This window comes from Misgurnus anguillicaudatus, chromosome 24, assembly GCF_027580225.2.
Source record: "Misgurnus anguillicaudatus chromosome 24, ASM2758022v2, whole genome shotgun sequence".
In the NCBI taxonomy this organism is placed as follows: Eukaryota; Metazoa; Chordata; class Actinopteri; order Cypriniformes; family Cobitidae; genus Misgurnus; species Misgurnus anguillicaudatus.
The window spans coordinates 20,231,722-20,253,294 of NC_073360.2; the positions used below are offsets into that span (position 1 = coordinate 20,231,722).

The 21,573-nt window shown below is 37.9% G+C and overlaps 1 protein-coding gene and 1 long non-coding RNA gene across 6 annotated transcripts in view; one reads left to right on the top strand and one right to left on the bottom strand.

The window, feature by feature from the left end:
• The window catches only part of grik4 (glutamate receptor, ionotropic, kainate 4), a 548,585-nt gene that overhangs the window by 254,886 nt on the left and 272,126 nt on the right, over window positions 1–21,573 (top strand). The gene's annotated exons all lie outside the window — the stretch shown is intronic.
• On the bottom strand, window positions 15,592–18,088 carry LOC129455650 (uncharacterized). Of its 3 annotated transcripts, XR_012367585.1 has the most exons (4): window positions 17,647–18,088; window positions 17,077–17,554; window positions 15,806–15,844; window positions 15,592–15,665 (listed from the first exon to the last, which is right to left on the bottom strand). It is a non-coding gene; the product is annotated as an uncharacterized lncRNA (long non-coding RNA). The 3 variants fall into 3 exon arrangements; XR_012367584.1 differs by having other exon boundaries at window positions 15,592–15,662; window positions 17,077–18,088; XR_012367583.1 differs by having other exon boundaries at window positions 17,077–18,088.

Consider the following 21,573-nt stretch of genomic DNA (forward strand, 5'->3'; position numbering starts at 1 on the left):
CGTCTGAGACGCGTTGCGTTTGTCTGTTGATATGAAACGTCTCAGCGGATTAAACCCACACTCTGAGTTTACATGATTTAATGTCGTCATGCTTTTGATCAAAAATAACAGTGTCTGTATCATTTCTATTGTAAAGAATTTGACAAATATTAAAGATTTAAATGGATTTAAACACTGTTTGGCTAAAAGTAAGCATCTAAAGTGAAAGTAACAGAAGCGGGTCCGTTAGCGCCCCTGCAGGCATTTGTTATAATACATAATGCTGTTTTTTTATTACAAAGGCTAATGTGTTTACTTGTTTTGATACTTTATTTGAACCAATTATTATTGCATCGTCATTATTATGTAATTTTCAAGGTTATTGCTCACTTGGGTCTGTTTTTAATTACAAAAAATCTAATAACTTAATTATCAATTAGCAAAACAGTCCTAGATTAGTTAAATGTTTCAAAATAATGTGATTTCAGTTTCTCATTTATTTATTTTATAATTGAGGATTTCTTAAAAAGTTTAAAAATCTTTTCTCGTTCTTGTGAACCCAATCTCGTTTCTTGTCTCGTAGATTAAGTGTCTTGTCACAAAACAACTTGGTGTTGCAAGTCATCTCAACCTACTATTTTAAGTTTTGGCTTGTGCAAATTGTTTAACTGATTTTTTTTAAGTAACCATATGTTTGATTTGACAAAAATGCAGCATATTTTTAAAGTGTAGGTGGCATTTACTGAAAATAAAATGTTTTAGCCAATCAGGATGAAGCATTCAACTATGAAGGACCACAAGAGTCATGCAAAATGTAATAAAGAACTAACCTGGACAGTAAAAATAGCAATTAATACATTTGTTTAAAAATTAATTAATTAATCTATAATTAAATAGAAAAAGTTACAAAAAAAAGCATTATGTCACATTTTATTAGGCAATAAAAAGTGAGATTAAAAAAAAACGTAGATATGAAATATTAATCCATTAATAAATAGTATTATTATAAAGTAATATAACAATTTACAAAGACAACATAAAACACTCAATATGTTTTTTGCATTTATAAATTGCATTTATAAATTCTTAATTAAATAATGGAATTTCAAAATGTATTTCAAAAAGCGATTTAAAAAGATAAATTAATTTAAAAGAGCATTTCCGTTTAACATTTCTGTTTTCATTTTCCCGATGGATCTCCTTATTCTTTTCGCTATTCGATTTGCTTTTCGTTTTAGTCTTTCTATTTAGCTTTCCGTGACTCTTTGGGTCCTCATCCGAGATCTATAAATATGCGCATGATGTACAATCAGAGCCAATCAGCGAGCTTGTTACATCCACCCGGCCATAGCTAATTAGCATTTCTCATTTGACCATTTGCAAGGACCCAAAGAGTCACTGAAAAGCTAAAATGCCTCAAATGAAAAGCAAATTGAATAGCGCAAAGAATAAGGAGAACCATCGGGAAATGAAAACAGAAATGTTAAACGGAAAAGCCCTTTTAAATTTTAACCTGTATTTGTAGTTCAATTTATAAATCCAGTTATTTATTTCTCTTTTTAAATTGCTTTTTGAAATACATTTTAAAATTCCATTACTTAATTGAGAATTTATAAATGCAATTGTGGCACAGACGTTAAGTCTGTTTATTGGATTCGGTTCCTTGTTTTACAGTACCTTCTCACATTATGAATAGATAGCTTATATACCATTAAAATTCTGATGAGTCTAACACAAAGAAATGTGGAATTTATCCTCATGCCTTTTTAAAAATTGTAAAATGCTTTACATTCCTGTTGCATGTTTGGTTACAGACATTGACGGACCGTCTTTGTTTTGTTCACATTTTCTGACTGCTTATACACCCCATTTACATTCCAATTATTCTCCTTTGCTTCTTTTCCTCTGGTACCAAGCAACTAAGTCCCTCCTAATCACACACATTCACCTTTTTGCCCTTTGAATACATTTTCTTTTGCTTGTTAGATGGAGGAATCTGTTTGTTGAGCTGCACCTGTTGGGTCGTGATGTGGGGTGAATGACATCTGCCTGGTTTGTTTTATATGTGCTGCAGTCTGCTCATTTAAATTCCTTACTATCAGCTTTCATAAGCTCGGGCTACATTAAGCGCAAAGCTATATTCTGAAAACGTACCGTTAAAAATACACCAGACACTTAAAGGTGAAGTGTTTTATTTCTGTGCCGTTGGCATCACTAATTTGGATCACACAAATTATGACTGCTCGTCTGTTATTGGTTGATCTAAGAGATTTCCTTAAACTCAAGCCATTGGTTGAGCCAGTGTGGCTGTATTTTACTAGTCAGGATCTCAAACAAAGAATTATTGTGTTTAGACTTTCATGGAAAGTCATTTCATGTATTAAGATGAGAGACACTCAGAAACATTACATCACCATTAAAAACACCTAACACTAAGACATTAAAACTCTGTAAATTAAGTAGTTTGATTTAACAGAATCAGTTGCACTGTAGTTTGCCCACCAGCAGTAAAAACAGAAAGAAAAGACGAGACTTAAATTTGAGGTAAAACTGCACTGGAAGAGTTATGATGGAGGGGGGTTACAATCAATCACATCTTTTACATTTGGTGAAGTGGGAAGCAGTTTTCTGCAGTGGTATAGGAGTCTCAGGGGAGCGTGAGGTTTAACTCTTTCCAGTTTCTCAGCCACTTCTACCTTTACCGTTATAAGATTGTTTGGCTGTGAAACCAAAACTCAATTGATTTTCAAGCCAGGAAGAGGAGAAATGATATAGGCCTAGTGCGTTGTGACAGCCTGGTTATATAAACCTCTGATTAGATTTTTCTGAGTGTAGATTGATCATGGCTTTAGACATTGCTTGTACACAACTGTTCAAATGTTTAGGGTCACTTGATCGAAATGTTTTTATGATCTTAAACAACGTTTAAAAAAATATATTGCTTTTATGTTCATTTCTTATGTTACAAATAGTGCTACATTTTTCAATTAATTAATTGTACCTACTAATGAAATAAATGCAGTCAGAGCCCAACATAGATGGAAATTATTTCAAAAACTGTTTGTAAAGCATCCCAGGCAGGGGCGGATTTAGTGATTTGGGGGCCCAAGGAAAAATCATGTGTGTCTGGGCCCTAACTATGCACCCTTTACTGTATTTTTCTATCTCTTTCTCATCGCTATCTCTCTCTTTTTTTCTCGAGGTTACCTAAGTTTCAGCCCCCAATGAGGTTGAGATTAATATATACAGTGTGTGTGTGTGTGTGTATATATATATATATATATATATATATATATATATATATATATATACACACTGTCAGAAATAAAGGTACAAAACTGTACCTTTTCTGTCACTGGGGCTGTACCCTTTCAAAAAGTACAGCTTTGCACCTGAGGATTTCATTTTACTACCTCAGATATACCAAAGAGAGCTTATAAGTACCTCAAAAATACATATTAGTATCTCAAAAGGTACATATTGGTACTAAATGTTTACATCTGTACCTAATGGTCCATACAATTACCTTTTTAAAGAGTGCTGCCCCACTAACAGCTAGCATACATATTTTTGCTTTTTTCTAACAATGTAGGTCCTTAAGGTACAGTTATCTACCCAAAATTGTATTCTGTTTTGTATTCCTGTACATACATATACACACAGTATTGTTTGAATACTATGAATGGATTTTATATTAACCACAGTACAACATGGTAAAAAAGATGTGTACATTTATGTACTTTTTTATTTTAATTTGTGTACTGAATTTCTTTAATATATTTTCATTTAATGCCACATTACATCCACAATATATTTTAAATTAAAATACTTTGTATTCAAATGAACATAATACGATGAAAAGAAACATAATATGGTTTTAAAATAATGCAAGCATAGGTGTTAAGAACTCGAGACAAGATAAACAAGGAGTGAAATTTGACTTTATACAGTGGATGGTCATGTATTGCTTCTGCATTACATTATGTAAATAGTTTTTATATTAATGAACTATACAGATGTCATCTATCAGTTAATGTATACATCTTGTACTTTGACGTTCGCTAGTGAAATACAGGGCAAAGGCGATGCATGGTACAGTTTTCATATGAGATTTAAATGAGACTAAAGCGATCACGAATGTGCATATTGGGGAATTAATTACAATCTTTAGTGGCGCTGGGCAGACATTTCAGCGGACTAAAACTTACCTAAAGGCTACTGTAGGCCTACCTGAGATTACACGCTAATATTATATAAACTGTAGATCCTGTATTATTTGCGGAGCATACTCACCGGCACTATATCAGTGTCCGTGGCCGAGAGAGAGCTGTGTCTGACGGAAAAGAGGTTGCTGAGAGCAGCACAGACCGTGTGGTGTTTGTGTGGAGAAAAGTGGAGACTTTGGCTACATTTTTGTGTGATTCATCTTTTCTGGTCCATTGGTGTAGCAACGTTTCACTGTTAGTTTATTTCCTTGCAGCTTCGCTCTTTTAATGTATCATTCTCTCTCGCTGCTGCCTGCAGCTTTGCTGGCTTTGTTGATTTGAGCTACGCGCCGTGCGCATATGCGCTGGTGCATGGAATGATCCACTCTAAACTATAATGGGGGGGCGGATTCGTGCAGATGTAATAATAACGTTCAAAACTTTTATGGGAATATACTGAAAAACACAAAAGCTGTTTAAATAGAATTCCTAATTAAAACATTTGTTCCTAATTAAATTAAAAATTATTATAGTCTTCTGGAAATCTTGATGATAACCAGGGGCAAAAAGTGGCAGTTCACCAAGTACACCCCTGCGTTTTGGGGCCCCTTGGTAACGCGGGGCCCAAGGCAATTGCCGACCTTTGCCTAATGGGTAAGTCCGCCCCTGATCCCAGGGTGAGACCTTTAGAAACTGGTTGATAAAATGCCAAGAGTTCAGTTTTGCAAATACTAGGGAAAAGGCGGTGGCTTTAAAGGTGCCAAAGAATGCATTGAAATAATAAGTTAACTCCTTCCCCACCAGCGTTTAAAAAAAAAGTTGCCAGTCAGCGCCAGCATTTTTCATGATTTTCACAAAAGTTTAATGCCTTCCAGAAAATGTTCTTTTTTAAAGCTCACGTAACACACGCTGTTTCTGCATTTCTGATGTTAATCTGGAGTACCTATAGAGTAGTATGACATCCTTTATATCTCTGAAGAGTCTTTAGTTTAATCAGATTTATAAAAGAAAGATTAGCTTTAGCGAATCTTTCCGATAACGTACGAAAAAATGAAGAAGGAGGAGTTATAACACGGGAGGAGCGAGTACGAGTCATGCAACACTATACAACACTTATAACTTATGATTCACTACATGTTCGTGTCATTTATATAATATACACGCGCCTATTTCCAACATAAGACAGAAGTCTTACTTACCACGTGTAACTCGTCATGACCCGGTTCTGAAAATCCACCACATCAAACACACACGCAAAACTCTGCTGCTAATCCGGATAATAAACTATATCCATTGTTTCCATAAGGCTGGATGTCTTCTCCTTACATCCAAAAACACACTTCTTCTTGTGCCATTGTTGACTTTTGAAATTAAACAAAGCTGAGTGGCGTGATAAGCTGTTAGCAAGCTCTAGCGTCTCCCGCTGACTGACGGCTGGGCGGGGTTTTCCGGGGGAAGTTTTCCGGCGGAAGCCCATATAAAGAAGTGATACGTCTCGAAAACCCCTGAAACGTCAGTTAGAACCATAATCGAAAAAAAGTAGCCGAAACTTGTACGAACCCTGGCGAAGTGCATTCGGCACAGAAATACTCTGAAACACACCCAACTGCATTTTTGACACTTTGCCTACGTTTAGCATGAGGAAACAACTCTATAACTGTGTTAATAAGTCAGAATGCTTGAAATACCATTAAACCCCCCCTTTAAATATATAAACATAAAGAACAGACCCTCTCTTTAAAAAAACAGTTTCATCCTACCTTCATTAGTTATCTTTTTATTACCTCTCAAATATGGGTAGGTTTCTTCAAAAACAGCAAATTTTGAGCAAAAAGCTGAGATGTTTCAATTTTTGCGAAGGACTTTTGATAGAGTTAGACAGATAATTACTTAACATGTTTAATCTGAGTGATTTCATAAGTTATTTACGCCTGCCGGCTGTGTACGAAGGTTGCTTTGTTCCGCTATTTTGAATGAAAGCCAATGGAAGGTCTAGTCTGATTTCCCCAAAAAGTGGGCGTGAACCTGTTCAGAGACATTCTATGACGTTGCGCCGGTTGTGCGTATGAATGATAATGTTGCGCTCTGCTCTGCTCTGAGGCTCATGTCTGTAGCTCACAGTAGTGAACATACCTTAATTTTTTTATCAAGTTCTTTTCAGATTGTATAGTTTGAACAGTCTTTGTGGTTAGAAATAACTACAGACATAAGATTTTTTCTTTGTTTATATTGTATAAGACAGGGGTGCCCAAGCTCTGGAGGGCCGGTATCCTGCAGAGTTTAACTCCAATCATAATCAAACACACTTGAAGCCAATTAAGGTCCTACTAAGCATACTAAAAACTTCCAGGCAGGTGTTCTGAGGCAAGTTGGAGCTAAACTCTGCAGGACACCAGCCCTCCAGGACCGAGTTTGGGCACCCCTGGTATAAAAGCAGCAAACTGTTAACAACAAATAAATGAGTAGACTGTAATTAAACAGGGTAATATATGTGTATCTGTTTTAAATTTGGGTCATTGAAAGGCAGTTGAGTCTTTTTGGATTTTGACAGATTTAGTTTCTACACTAAGGAAAATTGCACTTGCAAATTCTATTAACATATAGAAAAATAATGGCTCAATTTGTTGCCTCTATATAAGCGGCCTCATGGCTGGGACTGACGGTTAATAAAAAATTTCGGATTAATTGCAGTTCATACCCAGCGTATTATGCACAACTGCATTAGCCCAAGCCCTGCAATGACTTTCACTTACAGTACTTTACTATGACAGCTTTGCCTTAAAGAAATTGGGAAGTATAAAATGTCTAGCCCTATTTATAACAGCAATAACCTCAAAGTTCAAAATTATATTGCTTCCCATATGTTTAATTACATGTAGCAACAACAACCAGAACCATTTCCTTGTATATTTGTCATTTAATTTAATTATTCCGATTGCAATATGGTTCTAATTTGTGTCATTTGTATTTTTAATCAGGTGTTGATGTCTCCATAAAGGAAATATGAAAGAATAGCCCTTCTGAAACTGAATAAAACACTTTCTAGACCCCAAACTCCAAAGAATGTACGCATGTGTTTACTCAGATAAACAGTATGGGAGTAGTGCGTCATCTCAGTGTCACGCTAGTTGTCACGCTAACTGCAGCAAACTGGATTTTTGACATGGAAAACTGACAAACTGGTCCCATCCGCCTCCCAATTACCATATAAGGACTGTACCATGAATACACAATATGATTGACAAACAGAAAGCGCCTCCAAGTTTTCGCTAAACAAAGATTTCGATTTTGCTGTTTACGGAGTCGGTTCCTGTCATGGAGACAGGTGTTACCTATTTCAGTGATGTCTGTCAGGTAATAGGAACAGTTTCTGCATGCCGTTCCATAGCAAAATGGCTTACAGCACCACAGTATTTGTTTGAGTTGGCACAACTACATTGACAGTACCTACACAATGCCAAAGCAATAGGGATAGAAAGATACGCTTCAGAGCAAACATCTCCAAACTTCTCTGTTTTGGTCTTAAAGCTCTTGCACTGGCTGCAACCCTTGAACGTTTCAACTCTGTCGCTGTATGTGAGGATTAGGGCTCATCTTTGGATTAACAGCTAGGCACAGTAGTAAACACAAAGCGCAGGATGTTCTCCATGTTCATTTACTGTAAAGTATTCAGCTTAATTAGTATGCAGCGTTGCCAGCTTTTTTGTACTGTAGCACAATACCTGTGAAATTCAATTTCCCTGCAGACGGGTCCTCTGCGTCCTGTCATTCACTTCACCCTGATTCTTCTATTGAGAGACTTTATTGTAAGTGCCACATCACAATGAAGTTTATACCGTTTTCGCCAGGATTTATTTTTACTGGCAGGTGTCATCTGCTGAATTTAAGTACTTTCAGTGTTTCCTCTCCACAGTGCCTGTTTTTGGATGTTCAGGCTATTAATCCTAAATCGTATTGATTTCAGACCAAACCACGTCTCTCCATTTACTTTCTAGGGGAGATTCGAAGCCGGATCAGATTTTTCTCCTGAAAATCTTTAGACGCGGGAAAGGAGAGTCATTTCTAAGACTGGCCATTCTAGGACGTTAGATGTGAACAAGCAACGTGTTTCACATTCCTTGCAAATGGACATGGCACATTATTTATTTACATTTATTCATCACATTATCCAAATTGACTTGCAAATGAGAGAGCATTTAACATTACAGTATGTCAAATCAGCCAACAGTAAGTGTAGTTGTAGCTAGCTAAAAATGAATAACACAGACATTAGAATGTGGAAAGTTAACAGTTTCATGAAAATGGTACAGGAACGCAGATTTCACTTATTGATGAAAATATAACACAATTAAAATTGTGACATCATTTGGTCTCTTTGTAAAGTGCACTGTAAAAAAATAGGTTCAACTTGAAAAAGTAAGTTACCTGGTTGCCTTAAAACTTTAAATTAATTTCACTAAAAAATATTAGTTTACACAATTTCACTATTTTGAGTTGACTAATATTTTTAAATTGAATGAACTTAAAATTTTAAGGCAACCAGTTATTTTTACAAATAACTTATCTGTAAGCTTTATTATTTTTTAAAAAACTAATGTGCCCTCATAATCTTTAAGCAAAAATGCGAATCTCCTCCCCTCCTCAAAATGATCTCTTTTTACATTCGGTCATATGGTATGGCATTTCAGAAGCCAGTTTTACTGGGATAAACGCAGTGCTTTAAGTGGCCCAAAAGAGGTGCCTGACTCGATTCCTATATTGAAGGGGTTTTATATTGAGCAGTCAACAGACGACCTTGTAAAAAATAATAAATCCTTTTATAAGTTTGTGGATTTGCTTGAGCTAGAAATAGCTACTGAACATAAATAAAATGTGCAAAAGGATTTTGAAAAAATACCATTAGAAAGAGCTACTGAAGAAAGAGCTTTTGAACATAAATAAAATGTCCAAAAGTAGATATATGAGTAAAATTTTCAGCATGGTTAAATGCTAAAACTAGTTGTTCAGATAGAATGAGCTTGAAAAAAACTTTAAAATGACACCAAGACCATGTCTATGGGTTCAAGAATAACAAAATACTGGCCATTTGAAACTCGAAAGTCATTTATTTTGTCCCATTGTTTTCCATTTTGCGGGTGGTAAAACTACTTTGCACGTTGTTCAAATTCATTGAAATTTCGTTCACTTGTAGTTTAGCAATTAAACTAAATGTATATTACAATTTCAAGAATGTTTTCTGCACATCGCCTGAGGAAATCCGAGGGGAACCAAACTGACAGCCGCGACAGCGGAGATTATCACGTACCTACAAAAGGGTATTGCGTCTGACCTGCAGCTATCATTCTGGCTTGGTGGGATGTCAGCGAGTCCTCTGATTCTGACCTTGTTCTTTTACTACTCAGAGTCTAAAACAAGGAGGGCATATTAAGTGTTCATTGTATTTTCATTTTAACCGAGCAGCTATGGTTGCGCGTTTCACACACAAACACACACCTCTCCAGTCCAGAGCACGTTGACACTGACTGACCGACGCATGCGCTTTTAACTTGTAAACACAAGGGTGTATGGGTAATGTAGTCTCTGCTCTCGGTGGGACGAATTAGGAAGCGTACATTAAGGGCGCTCTGAAAAGCCGCAGCGCAGCCAAAGGATTAAATTAAACCTCTGATTTTTAAACAGATGTGCAAATGAGCGTTCCGGTACGCTAAAAGCACGTTCTGGGCGCACGGAGAGGTGGTGGTGCGCTCAAGAGCTATTTTTGGAAGTGGCGGTACTGAGTACCAGGGCATTCCGACCCACTTAAAGCACTGGATATACTTCACCACAGGGAAAATTAGGCAATCGCTACTTCCGTTTCATGGCGACTTTAAAAAACCTTAATTCCAAAAAAGTTGCGAAACTGTGAAAAATGTAAATAAAATTACTAGAATGGAGGAACATTTTCAAACATTTCTAACAGGTCAGTGAAGTGACTGGGTATAAAAAGAGTATCTTATAGAAGTCAAGATGGGTAAAGGTTCACTAAAAACTGCATTCCTTATAAAATCGCAACAACTTTGAATATCTCATCATCTAGTACAATATCATCAAAGTATTCTAAGAATCTTGAGAAATCGATGTGTGCAAGAGACAAAGGGAAAATCAATGTTTAATGCCCCGAGGATCATTGGGCCCTCAAGTGTGCATTGCATTAAAAACAGGCATGATTCTGTCATAAAAACGTCAATGCATGGGCTCAGAAACACATCCACAAATCATTGTCTATGAAGACGGTTCACCTTGCCATCCACAAATGCTGGTTAAAGCTTTATCATGCAAAGAAACAATTTGCTGCTCTCTGCTCAGGGCCAACACAAATTTTTAAGGAACTGAAGCAATGTGGGAAAGTGTTCTGTGGTCAGACAAATCCAACTTTGACATTCTTTTTGAATTTCATTTTTTAAATCCTAGTTAGTGTGTAATGTTGCTTTAATAGCATAAATAATAGCTGTAAAATGATAAAGCTCAAAGTTCACTGCCAGGCGATATATTTTTTTTATTGAATTCGCCTTTCAAAGCCTACAGCGAACGTCCGGTTTGGACTACAGCCCTCTACTTCCTGCTTTAATGACGTCACTAGAACAGTTTTTGACTAAACTCCACCCACAGAAAATACATCAGTCGCCAGCTAAGCTAACAGCAAGCTAAGCTACTATCGAATCACAACACATTAAACAAGCTACACAATCAGAACTCGATATATATTTCTGAAGGAGGAACTTCATAGAACAAGGAAGACATCAGCCTGTTCTGAGGACAATGAAAAAGCGGTATACAGATAAGTATATTTTGTTAAAAATACCACGTTTTTTATACGTGAAACATGAACACATGTTATATTGCGCACTGTTAACACAATTAAAACTTCAAAAACACAAAAAGAACGCAACCTTTAAACCTCATACTTCATCTATTACAACAACATAACTTTAAAATAGACGAGTCTGTATTCTGAACTGGCCTGTCAGTAGTCCAGACCTTTCCCCATTTGGTTCATCATGAAGTGACAAATTTGACAAAGAAAACCCAGGACTGTTGAACAGCTAGAATACTGTATCAGACATGAATGGGAAATGGTCTCCTCAGTTTCCATACGTATAGGGACTGGTAATTGTTAAAGCAAAAAGAGATGCTACACAGGCCCTGTCCCAACTTTCAGTACATTTCCTCAGCTGCAACTTAGTTTTCTGTTCCGTTGTGAATAAAATATGGCTTTATGAGATTTGGAAATAATTACCTTCTAATTTTATTTTCATTTCACAAATTGTCCCAACTTTTTTTGGATTTGTATTAAAATTGTAATTCTCGAAAGTAAACTAATATGTTTCTATAATTGGAAATGGTACATTTGGTTTTGGTATTCCAAAAATAAATTGGAAATGTGATAAAAATCATGATGATAAAATGGTACTTGGTTCAACCTTTCAACGTCAACAATTTTCTAAAGTTTAACACCTCACTACTTGCTCAAAATGAAAACTTGAGTTTCAGGAGATATGGCACCCTATTCATAGAGCGTACTACTTGGTGAAACAGTTGCTGTTATGTCTCTGGCAAAAGGATTGTTTTCTAACAGGCCTCAGTGATGTATGAATGCTTTTGTTTGGCTGCTGTTTGTTAGGTTTTTCAGCCTGGAGGTGGACAGCGCAGGTTTGTTTACTGCTTTCTGTACTGTGTACAACTTTAAATCACAACTATTCCCACAATATAACGAAATAAACCCTGAGCAACACGCCGCACCATATATTTTGTAAGGTTTCTGCCAGTTTGGAGAATAAATCAAGAGCTCTTTGCCATTCAACAGTGTTGGCATGCAGCGTCTGGCACTTTCTGATCTATGTATGCAATTCACATCAAAGATGAAACTTTGAAAAGAAAACTTTTGTCCCAGGTCATGCATCATAACCACATTTATCTCCATGGAAACTGTACCATAGTAAGTTTTTTTGTTCCATCTTCAGGACTGGAAAAATAACTTGCTTTGCTGGTTGCATAGTCCAAACTGAATTTCTAATGAGTTTCTTCAGTGCATATTTGTAGGTTGCTTATTTTCCCATGACGCATTCATATAAATGTTTTCTTCCTTCTTTGTTTAATTCTCCATCTCATTTCTTTACAAACACCTAACCAGTGTTTATCACATTCCTGGTAGTGCTGTGGCCTGTGGGAAATCTGCATTTACCCGGCTTGTATAAATCAGCTTTGGGGCATTAATTCACGATCAGCGAATGTTAGTGCGCTATAGAGAAATTAAGGTTGCCACAGGGAAAGTCTTTCTTATAAAAGTGGTTTCCTGGAAAATAAATACATTAACAGAGCTAGACACTTATAGTAGCCTGCTAGGAAAATGCTTAATTGACATATTGGGAGACATTTGGTGGTGTATTTGGTTAAAAGCCGAGGCAGGTTCTCTAGGGTGGCCATAAACATTATTAATATTCATCCAGGAGCAGTTTTTGTTTTGTTTTCAAATAATATAGAAATATGCATACTTTAAAAATGCTGTTTGCTCACAGGCCTATTTACTTAGTGAATTGTTATACAGAAATGAGACATTTTTACAGATATTAAAAGTTCCTGGCTAGTAATCAAATGCTTTAAAACCCAAATCAGTTTTTAGGGTCAGAATTGTGCCCTTTAACAAAGTACTGTAATATTAAAGGCCCGCTAAAGTGGCTTAAAACGTACAGCATTATTTATTTGATGTGGCGACATCATTTCAAATTAAACAGGAAGTCAGGACAAACAATCAAGTAGAACCTCCTTATTAAAATAACCAATAACATTTTGTTTATGGCAGTAAAACCACATTTACAGCTTGTTAGTATGGCTGGTCAAAAATTTTTTTTTTTGAAATAACATGATCCTGTTTGATCAAAGAATGCATCAAAATTGTATTGTATTTAACATAATTGTATGCATTTAAAAATTAGAGATGGGTTATGTTTTAATGTACCCAAGTGTACCTAAAATAAAAGACTTTAATATACAGTACAGGTTTGCGGCTCTTAATTTCTTTTTATTAATTACCCACTTGTAAAATTATGTTCACTGTTCTTTTTTATAAATATAGTTGTTACGTCCGTGTAGGTGTGTCTTTGTTGTTGTGTCTCTCTCTCTCTCTCTCTCTCCGCTGTCTCTCTCTCCAGATACACCCAGTTTCCCGATTGGACCATCAACATGTCAATCATTGCAGTATATAAATGACGTCACATCAGGTTCCACCAATCTCCATTCTCCCACAGTTTTAAAAAGGACGCCAGTTCAAACGCGCGTCAGTCATTTGCGGCTCATGTACTGTATTTACTGTACAATTATACACCCTTCTGTTACTGTGTACTGTCTGTTTCGCTTGTTATATTTACCCCGCCTGTGTATGTCAGTTCATTCTCGTTTTTCGTTATCTCATTTACTCCGTTGTTTTGTCCTGAATGTTCTGGCGTTTCGTTTTCCCCGTGCCGGGGAAAGGCGGACAGGTAAGATTGTCGCGCGACATACATTGTGCACACGTAGGGAAATATTAATTTTGTATTAGACACACTAGTTTAGGAGTGAGTGCCACCCTTGTATGTTTTTCCTCGACTGTTATCTAGCTAGTGTAGTTTAGTTAGGGCGTGTATACGCTGAAGACCTTTTGTTTTATTTTTATTTTCTTTAGATTAGTTTAGAGGTCTTTAAAAATAGTTAGCTTCGTTTTGTTTTGTTTCTTTCGTTGATTTAGCACCACTCTCGTCCCCTTTCCTTTGGTTCTGTGTTTTGTGTTCCACCCCTGTAAATATTGTAAATATTATTTTGCTATTCTCATTTTTGTTTTATTATTATTATTATTATCATTATTATAATTATTATTATTCACGCTTTTGTCACTTTGTTCACTGGTTCACATTTAATAAATAATTTTCAGTTTATTCCCGTGTCTGTCTCCTGCCATCCAAACACACACACACCCAAAAAGGAAAAGCTTTTCAAATAAAATGTTACAACCCTCACCCTAGACAGCCTTGGGTCGTAACATTTATTGGGGGCTCGTCCGGGATCATTAAAAATTGATAATCCATATAAATTTTTGAAAATTTTCCTTTTTCTGGGTGTGCGTGCTTTGGTGGCGGACGACTTTGTGTTAGCGGTCTGTTTTTGGCCTGCGGTTGGCGGCCTGTTTGTTATGCCGCGCTGCGTGTTTGTGTGGGTGTGGTGTGTAACAGTCATGGCATTGTTTAATTTGCAAGCCTTTATTGGTAATCCTACAGCAGAACAAGTTGAATTATGTAGGAAAAAGGAGTTGGAATCCATAGCAGAGCATTACAGTATTTCTTTGGGCAAACAAATGCTTAAAAAGGAAATCAAACGTAAAATTCTACAAGGTTTGGTTGAACTTGATGTTCTTCCTGTGATAAGTGCTGAGGGTGGTAAGACCGGTGGGAAGGTTGATGTTGGTGGTATTTCTGTTGGCCATTCTAACACTGACGATGAGGTGGACGAACGGGTTGGAGCTGTGGGTGGCGCGACGGCGGAGGCCGATGCGAAACCTGGCTTGTCACCCTTCGATCCATTTTCACCGGTGTCCACGGACTCGAGGATAGATGCACGGTTAAAAGTCCGTTTGGCCCGCCTACAAATAGAGGCACAAGAAAAAGCTCAGGCACGCCAGGTTGAGTTGGAGATGCGTCTGGAAGTGCGGAGGCTCAAGATCGAGGCCGAAAAGCAGGTGAAGTTGCGGCAGCTCGAGCTGGAAGCGATGAAGGTCGCCGCCGGCTCGGCTGCGTATCCAACGCCCGCACAGGTCTCAAATGTTCCTCCACCGGTTAACCCGTCCTCAGTTGCTTTTGATGTAAGTAAACAAATTGCATTAGTACCACAATTCAGAGAGTCGGAGGTGGATACTTATTTTAGCGCTTTTGAGCGTATTGCCTCCTCCCTTTGTTGGCCCAAAGAAGTTTGGCCTCTGTTATTACAATGTAAATTTGTTGGAAACGCTCAGGATGTTTGTTCTGCATTATTGTTAGAAGAGAGTTTGGTGTATGATTCGGTAAAGGCTGCTGTTCTTAGAGCTTACGAGCTTGTTCCTGAAGCTTACAGACAAAGGTTTAGAAACCATAAAAAGAATTCTACCCAAACTTTTGTTGAGTTTGCCAGGGAGAAAGGAAATTTATTTGACAAATGGTGTGCAGCTAGTAAAGTGGATGACTTTGACTCGTTAAGAGAACTTGTGTTGCTGGAAGAATTTAAAGGGTGTCTTCCCGAGCGTGTTGTGGTTTACCTTAATGAACAAAAAGTAACTTCATTGTCTCACGCCGCTGTTCTGTCGGACGAATTTGTGCTTACGCACAAAGGGGTTTTCTCCTCTGCCCGTAGCGAGAAAATTCCTCCGGTGCCGACTCATTCTCAGTCAGCTCGTCCCAAGACTAGCTCCCCTCAGCCAAAAGAGGTTAGAGAGTGTTTCTACTGTCACAAACAAGGGCATATTATAGCTGATTGTTTAACGCTTAAACGTAAGCAGCAAAACCAGCCTAAAGGTGTAGGTTTTGTTAAAACACTTGAAAAAGCACATACGCTAAACGAAGTCATTGATGATAATTATTTACCTTTTGTTCTGAAGGGGTTAATTTCCTTAACTGGAAAACCTGGGGAACAAAAAGAAATAAAAATGCTTAGAGATACGGGTGCCCTACAGTCTTTTATTGTAGCGGATGCGTTGCCTTTGAATGAGGAAACTTTTTGTGGGTCAAGTGTAATTGTACAGGGTATTGAAATGGGTTTCGTAAAGGCACCGTTACATCGTGTATATTTGAATAGTGATTTGTGTACCGGCTTTGTGAAAGTGGCTGTGCGACCTTCTCTGCCCATTAAAGGTGTTGACTTTATCCTTGGCAATGACCTCGCTGGAGGAAAAGTTATGCCAATATTAGAAGTGGTCGACAACCCAGATGTGATTTGTCAGGCTGAAGATCTTTCTGGTGATTATTCTGATGTTTTTCCTGCGTGCGCCGTCACTCGCGCTCAGTCACGGAAAAACGGAGAAGCGGTTGAATTGTCAAATTCTTTCTTAGCTCCTCTTTTGGTTGATGACGCTCCGTTAGAAGTTGTTGACTCTCCTAAAAAGAGTCACACTTTGAAAACGGGGACGCCAGGTTTTGGTATCGCAGATTCAGACAAGCTGAAGTTGTCAGTTTCGCGAGCGCAAATAGTGGCCGCTCAAAAAGAAGACAAGACGCTCGCGCCGTGTTTCAACTCTGCTGTCTCGTGTGAACTCGCTAGGGATAAGAAAACTGCTTACTTCATTGACAATGAATTGTTAATGCGTAAATGGTGTTCCACCCCACAGCAGGATTTAGATTGGAATGTTGTGTACCAAATTGTTATTCCTTTACCTTATCGACAGCATGTCTTATTTTTAGCCCATGATCATCAGTTGGCTGGTCATCTTGGTGTAACTAAGACCTACAATAGGATATTAAGACATTTTTTCTGGCCAGGATTAAAGAAAGACGTTGCGAATTACTGTCGTACGTGTCATACCTGCCAATTTGTTGGAAAGCCGAACCAGGTTGTTCCGCCTGCTCCGCTCTCCCCAATTCCAGTGGTGGGAGAGCCGTTTGAGCATGTAATAGTAGATTGTGTTGGACCGTTGCCTAAGACTAAATCAGGTAATCAATTTTTGTTGACTGTCATGTGTGTGGCTACCCGATTTCCTGAAGCCTTTCCATTACGAAAAATTACTGCTCAGGTCATTATCAAAGCATTAACAAAATTCTTTTCAACATTTGGTTTTCCTAAAATTATCCAGACAGACCAAGGCACTAATTTTTTGTCAAAACTTTTCAATCAGGTATTAGAGTCTCTTGCTATAACTCACCGAGTTTCGAGTGCGTATCATCCCCAAAGTCAGGGCGCACTCGAACGCTTCCATCAAACCCTTAAATCCATGTTGCGCAAATATTGCGTGGAAACGGCTCGTGATTGGGATGAGGGTGTCCCTTTAGTTCTGTTTGCCGTGCGTGAAGCTGTTCAGGAGTCCCTCGGATTTAGTCCGGCGGAGCTCGTTTTTGGGCACACCGTCAGAGGTCCTTTGAAACTTTTAAAAGAACAAATCATGTCTACTGAATCGAGTTCAAAAGTTAATATATTGGATTACGTTAGCAAGTTTCGTAGTCGGTTGCATGATGCATGCCTTCTTGCTAAAGAGTCATTGGCCTCTGTTCAGGAGAATATGAAACGCCAGTATGATTTCAAAACAGTTGCCCGTTCATTTTTACCTGGTGACAAAGTGCTAGTACTTCTGCCTGTCACAGGTTCATCACTGTCTGCCCGGTTCTGTGGTCCTTATACAATAGCTAAGAAAATGAGTGAGACAGATTATATGGTTAATACGCCAGATAGGAAACGTCAGTCTCGTGTTTGCCATATAAACATGCTAAAATCTTACCATGACCGTGAGAAACCCCTCGCAGATGCTGCGGATCAGATGAAAGAGCCCACTATCTCTTCCGTAGTTACCGCCGTTGATCTGGGTTCCTCTCGTGGTTGTGCGGGTGATGACGAGGATGGAGTGATGCTTCGCAACACTCCTCAGCAGTGTGCGCGGTTACCAAACTCTGAAATAATAAAAGATCTCCCGTCATTCCTTACTCATTTAACTACAGAACAGAGTTCTGACATTGTTAAATTGATTTCTGATTTTCCCTGTCTTTTTGGCGATGTTCCCCGACAAACCACGGTTTTGCAGCATGAAATTAATGTCGATGGTGCTCGTCCTATTAAGCAACATGCTTATCGTGTAAATGCAATTAAAAGATCTATTATGCGCCAAGAAGTAAAATACTTACTAGACAATGGGTTAGCTAAACCAAGCTGTAGCCCGTGGAGTTCTCCGTGTCTTCTGTTTCCCAAACCTGACGGAACGTTCAGGTTTTGCACCGACTACCGTAAGGTCAATGCGGTAACGGTGCCCGACAGTTATCCTCTTCCCCGCATGGAAGACTGTATTGACAATGTTGGATCAGCACATTTTGTTAGTAAATTGGACATGTTAAAAGGTTATTGGCAAGTTCCACTCACCCCTCAAGCTTCTGAAATTTCTGCTTTTGTAACTCCGGATCATATTCTACAATATTCTGTTTTACCATTCGGTCTTCGTAACGCACCTGCAACGTTTCAACGACTTGTTAATTTGGTGCTTGGTGATGTGCCCAATTGTAGTGCGTATTTAGATGATCTCGTTATTTATTCAATGGATTGGGCTGAACATGTGTGTACGCTAAAAGCAGTGTTTGAGCGCCTTGACAAAGCCTCTTTAACACTTAATTTAGCCAAGTGTGAATTTGGACAGACTACTGTTACCTATCTTGGTAAGGAAGTGGGTCAGGGTCAAGTTCGCCCTGTTGCGGCCAAGGTCACGGCCATTATGGAATTTCCCGTTCCCACCACCCGCCGTGAGTTGCGCAGGTTTCTGGGCATGGCGGGGTACTATCGAAGTTTCTGCAAAAACTTCTCGACTGTTGTCCAACCTCTCACCTCCTTGCTAAGCCCATCTAAGTCTTTTGTGTGGTCCCCTGAATGTCAATATGCTTACGTTAATGTTAAGGCTTTACTCTGTAATGCTCCTGTGCTTGTAGCACCCGATTGTACTTTACCTTTTAAATTGGAAGTGGATGCCAGTGGTGTTGGTGCTGGAGCTGTTCTCCTTCAGGAGGATAAATCCGGTGTAGACCATCCCATAAGCTATTTTTCACGGAAGTTTAATAAACATCAACTCAATTATTCTACAATAGAGAAAGAAGCTTTGGCCCTTATTCTGGCTTTACAACATTTTGAGGTTTATGTTGGTTCAAATAACTTACCTATTACAGTTTTCACGGATCATAATCCCCTGGTTTTCTTGTCACGCATGTACAATCATAATCAACGTTTAATGCGTTGGTCTTTGTATTTACAAAACTTTAATTTGGAGATTGTGCACAAAAAAGGTAAAGACAATGTTCTAGCCGATGCCCTTTCCAGAGTTTAACCCTCTAATTGTGTGATAGAACAAACACCTGTTTGTTCTTAAGGGAGGGTGTGTTACGTCCGTGTAGGTGTGTCTTTGTTGTTGTGTCTCTCTCTCTCTCTCTCTCTCCGCTGTCTCTCTCTCCAGATACACCCAGTTTCCCGATTGGACCATCAACATGTCAATCATTGCAGTATATAAATGACGTCACATCAGGTTCCACCAATCTCCATTCTCCCACAGTTTTAAAAAGGACGCCAGTTCAAACGCGCGTCAGTCATTTGCGGCTCATGTACTGTATTTACTGTACAATTATACACCCTTCTGTTACTGTGTACTGTCTGTTTCGCTTGTTATATTTACCCCGCCTGTGTATGTCAGTTCATTCTCGTTTTTCGTTATCTCATTTACTCCGTTGTTTTGTCCTGAATGTTCTGGCGTTTCGTTTTCCCCGTGCCGGGGAAAGGCGGACAGGTAAGATTGTCGCGCGACATACATTGTGCACACGTAGGGAAATATTAATTTTGTATTAGACACACTAGTTTAGGAGTGAGTGCCACCCTTGTATGTTTTTCCTCGACTGTTATCTAGCTAGTGTAGTTTAGTTAGGGCGTGTATACGCTGAAGACCTTTTGTTTTATTTTTATTTTCTTTAGATTAGTTTAGAGGTCTTTAAAAATAGTTAGCTTCGTTTTGTTTTGTTTCTTTCGTTGATTTAGCACCACTCTCGTCCCCTTTCCTTTGGTTCTGTGTTTTGTGTTCCACCCCTGTAAATATTGTAAATATTATTTTGCTATTCTCATTTTTGTTTTCTTATTATTATTATTATCATTATTATAATTATTATTATTCACGCTTTTGTCACTTTGTTCACTGGTTCACATTTAATAAATAATTTTCAGTTTATTCCCGTGTCTGTCTCCTGCCATCCAAACACACACACACCCAAAAAGGAAAAGCTTTTCAAATAAAATGTTACAACCCTCACCCTAGACAGCCTTGGGTCGTAACAATAGTATATGTATTAAATCTATATTCATTGAGTCGAATCGAGAATCGAGCATAAAAATCGATCTGAGAATCGGAATCGAAAGGAGAATCGATTCGATAGGTTGTGAATCTAAATCGAATCGATCCGGAACATCTGAATCGATACCCAGCCACTTGTGAGTGTCACAGTTGCATAAAAAATAAGTTTAATAGAGTCCCGATTTAGATATAATATAAAACTTACATGACACCTCATGTGAAAGACTTTCATCCTTTCATCATTTGTGATAGACTTCCGTCACTTTCATCATTCATCCCAATAAAAAGCATATTTAGACTTTGAACATGTCTACATTTTTACATTGAACTTTTTCAACATTGAACAGGAAATTTAAAGGTGCAGTGTGTAAATTAGCGGCATCTAGTGGTGAAGTTGTGAATTGCAACCAACGGCTCAGTCCACTGCTCACCCCTCGCTTTTGAAATGCATAAAGAAGCTACTATAGCCACCACTGGACAAACATTTCATTGTCGGAGACATCTTAGTAAAAAAGTTTGTCTGTTAAGGGCTTCTGTAGAAACATGGCGTCACAAAATGGCGACTTCCATGTAAGGGGACCCTCGGTGTTTGTAGATAAAAACGTCTCATTCTAAGGTTATAAAAACATAACAGTTCATTTTAAAAGGTCTTTATACACCCCTGATAATATAGTTTTGTATATTATTTGGCATTTTTTTCAAGAGATCCTTCTAAAAACCACGTATTGCACCTTTAATACGAAGCTGTAGTGTTGGATAACAACATAAAAATTCTTTCTTTTATAGAAATGTTAATTTTGATTTCATGGGGACATTGAGTAATTATGATTTTGCCTGAAAAAAGTATTTTTTTGGTCATTTACTGTTTTCTACATTAAGTCCTACACAATGTCACCGCATTCTATGAAAAATTACCTTGATTTTTTTAATATTGACTCAGTAAGGTCATGTCAAAAATTTAAATTAAAGTGAAATCAATGAGTGAAATCAAACTTTGATGCTCCTAATCTCATAACTAGAATGTAGCCTGGATTTTATAGACATGGTCACAATTGTTATCTTAATTAAAAAGTTTTTCTTTTTCACCACAGTAACTTTTGTCTAATACAGCGCTTAATTGTGTCTCCACAGGTTTGCTTTTGTGCATCCAGTACTTATTTGTTCATTTATTTTATTCTTTGTCTTTCTCACGCACAAGGCAAAAAAAATCTACGAATTTCTCGAAAAATCCTGCTGAAAAATTGCTTTAATTTAGAGCTGTGTGTCATAATTGCCTTAATTGCCATGCACTTCCCATTAGCTTAGTTGTTTATTTTATTTCACTCACCCTTGACTGGC